The sequence below is a fragment of the Empidonax traillii genome, unplaced genomic scaffold, assembly GCF_003031625.1.
Source record: "Empidonax traillii isolate 1590-97213 ecotype Southwest subspecies unplaced genomic scaffold, ASM303162v1 scaffold755:size778197, whole genome shotgun sequence".
NCBI classification, from domain to species: Eukaryota; Metazoa; Chordata; class Aves; order Passeriformes; family Tyrannidae; genus Empidonax; species Empidonax traillii.
Genome location: NW_020955948.1, coordinates 233,879 through 237,207, shown reverse-complemented (window position 1 = coordinate 237,207; position 3,329 = coordinate 233,879). Strand labels below are relative to the sequence as shown.

The 3,329-nt window shown below is 39.6% G+C and overlaps 1 protein-coding gene across 3 annotated transcripts in view; it reads left to right on the top strand.

Annotated features, from left to right (window-relative positions):
- The window catches only part of SPHKAP (SPHK1 interactor, AKAP domain containing), a 63,066-nt gene that overhangs the window by 17,363 nt on the left and 42,374 nt on the right, over positions 1-3,329 (top strand). The gene's annotated exons all lie outside the window — the stretch shown is intronic.

The following is a 3,329-nucleotide window of genomic DNA, read 5'->3' as shown; positions in this document are numbered from 1 at the left end:
TATAATATCATTGATAGAAAAAAAAAAAAAAAAGAACTCAATAAAATGGATATGTATGCTGGGACTGGGCTTCTCCAGCTCACCTCAACATGAAGTGTCAATATTTCATTGATCAAGAGGCTCCTTTGCAAAATAATATGTTATTTTTAAAAAGGCTGCTGTGTTTAATAGGAATCTTCACACAGAAAAACTACTGTGTGGGAGAACATCTTAAATTTTCATTTAATCTCAGAGTTGTCTACTTTATGTATGAGGGAAGGACAGTGGCACAACACTGAGAAGTGCCATCACCTCTTTACAAATGCTCCTGCTTGGTCACCTTCAGAAACATCACAATCTTTTAAAGGCTGGGCTTTAGCACATGATTGAGAGCTGCTTCACCTCTCTGATCCCATGAATTTGGACTGTTCATTGGAACACGAGTCAGTGTTGTGATTGTGGGCACGTTAAAGTAAGTGATTCTCTTCTGACAACACTTCTGACAAACAGCAGGATATTTTGGGCTTCTTAACAGCGTTGTCAGAGAAGGTATTACTGTTCTTTTTTGTGTGTGGAAAAGGATAAGGAATTCTCTTTTAGCCTTTGTTAGGTACAGTAATTTTTAAGTTAGATGTGTAATGGGTGGTGAAGTGAAATGCTGTGGGTTCCTGCTGCAAGGGAACAGTTTAAACTTGCAGATTTGAGTAATTGTACTTGGCATGAATTGCTCCTGCCAGGGACCATATGACATGGAACCTGAATGAACACAGAAGATGTGCCCCTTGATATCTCATTTTATTCTGGATGTCCCACTGTATGTCCCACTTCCCTGCCTTTTTTGATGAGTAGTAATTAACCAAAGCAATTAGGAGGATCAGTCATGGAGATGCAGATGTTTCATTTGAGGAGCGGAGCTTTTTTAATGCTGTCTCGGTTATAGATATTCGGTGTATTTTAATGCCTTATGATCTAAATCAGGGAGCAGGAAGCTGTTACACTAAACTCATATGCAGTATTTTCCTCTGGGAAAGAGTGACTTTTCGAATCCACACTCTGCTAGAGGCTGATTTAGTTCATTGATTCACAACACAGTGAGTAATGCTGACGGCTGAGTCTCTAGATGAGAGTGGAAAACTGTTTTTAGAACCATGAATTACTGCTGATTTCACATTTGGTGCACGATGCAAATTCATCCTGAATTATTTTCTGAGTGTGATGATCCTGCTCCAAAGCAGATATGCAGCAGTATAGCGTGAGCAGCTGTCACACGAGCACGGTCAACAAATCAAGCTCTGCTGCTTTCGGTTGTGCCACTGCAAACCAAAAGCAACCTTGCTGAATTCAGCAGAAATGCTCACAATATGTCAGTGGGATTGGCCCTGATCTTGTCTTAATTAGATAAAAATGAACAGAAGTACAAGACAGGAGGAGGATATTTTGGCAAGTGATACTGTTTGCATTAAAAGTGCAGACTGACAGCTGACGTTGTACAGGCTTAGGTTTTTTTATCATTTGGTGCAGACCACCTCAGTATATTTTGAACATGTGCTTCAATGCAAAAATAGCAATTGGAATGCATTGGTGGAGATACAGATCTGAGGAATACCAGCTCTTACACTGCTTTTGATTAATTATTTAGCTCTGCTAATTTAGGTCAACTCTTTCAAGCTTATGCACTCCTGATCATTGCAGTCATACATTATTTCACTATAAGGACTTCAGTATATTCCTTTAAAAGCATGAATATACAAGCAAGTTCCAATGCACATGCAAACTCACACTTCATATAAACACATGAACCTATTTAACAGGGAGAATTGCCTTACAGCAGCGAGGGTGTGTAAGAAATATTACGTTCATTCTTACCGTATGTTTGGCTTTGACCACGATAATCTGCTGTCTGTTATCAAAGAAATGTGCCCAAAAGTTCACTTCCATAGATGCATTTTTGCACAGCAGGTGTGTGGAACCCTAACTGTGATCAGCACTGCAGGGTGGCCCAAATTATTCTTCCTCCACTTCCTTAGAAGTACTAATGGGAAGGTTTTCAGCAGTGATGATCCTAATGCAGGAACTTGTGTTTTGTAACATGGAGTTTAAACTCAACCCAAGTTTTACCCCTCATTCCTGCCACTGCTTACTGAAATGTCACCTTCTGTCTCCTGAGTTCCATTCAAATACATGTAAAACCAGGCCATGTGCAAGGAGACCTCTTGCAATGTTCCCCCATGCCTCCTGTTCCCACAGCATTGTCTTTTCTGAGTAATTTCTGGACACTTTCCAGATGACTTTGGGCCACCCTGTGTTCCTTAGATCGCTGACCTCTGCCAACTTCTACTGCATAGACTCAAGTAGATCTGGTTTTATTTTTCTCACCTGTCTTTTTCAAATCCAAATGCTGCAGATTATTTTCCCCAGTACTAAAAATGTTATGCCTATTTCACCCTTCTTTGCATTTCTGGCTGCACAGAACTGCTCATGCACAGGAGAGAAGAGTCTGGCCTAGGGCAAACATAATCGTTCTAATGTTCATTTCCTTAAGGTTACTTAAAAATCACGTACTGCCCAAAATTTCCATATAATGATCTCTACCCTTGACTTCAAAGTCCATAATGAAAAGCTTCACACAACTAAAATTAAATGCAGTATAAAGCTTTGCAACTTATAAACCATCCTGGAGTGCCCCAAGCTTGACCTGACCTGACTGAAACATTTGTTCAGGAGAGTTCTTTCTTCTGCTGTGTTGCCTTACCGGGATTTGCTTCCTGATAAAAACATCCTCTGAAAGAAAGAGGGAACTGCCAAGGGTCATTTAACATCCCACAGGAGACAAAACCAGGTGAAGTGTGGACTACACAGGTCATTTCATGGGTTTATCGTCTACAACAACAATTCTGCTACAATATAGCTGTTCTGTAATGCACACCAAGTCCTCGTGAGAAAAAGAACAGCACCAAGGATTTCTGCAGCTTGTTTCTGGGTGATAAATTTCTGCCTATCACAGTTTCTCAGAAACTGTCTGAGTTTTGGGAAAGGAAGATCTAAAGTGATTAAGGCTGAAGACAAGTTCACTGGGATTTTTAAGGAAATGAGAAACAAGATTGCTTGTTACAGCAAAAGCTATTTGAGTTAAAGAGAACTATTTCCTGTGTATGCAAAATTATGTCTTAAGAGGTAGAACTTCAGCCCCTGAGGATGAGAATATCTAGAATCCAATGAGATCTGAAATCATATATATTTGTAGATATATATGGGCATGTCTGTATATGTTCAATTCTATTTGTCTTCATAAAAGGCTCAGAGGATAGTAATTTTTGCAAAAGAGGACAAAAATGCTTAATTCTAGATTT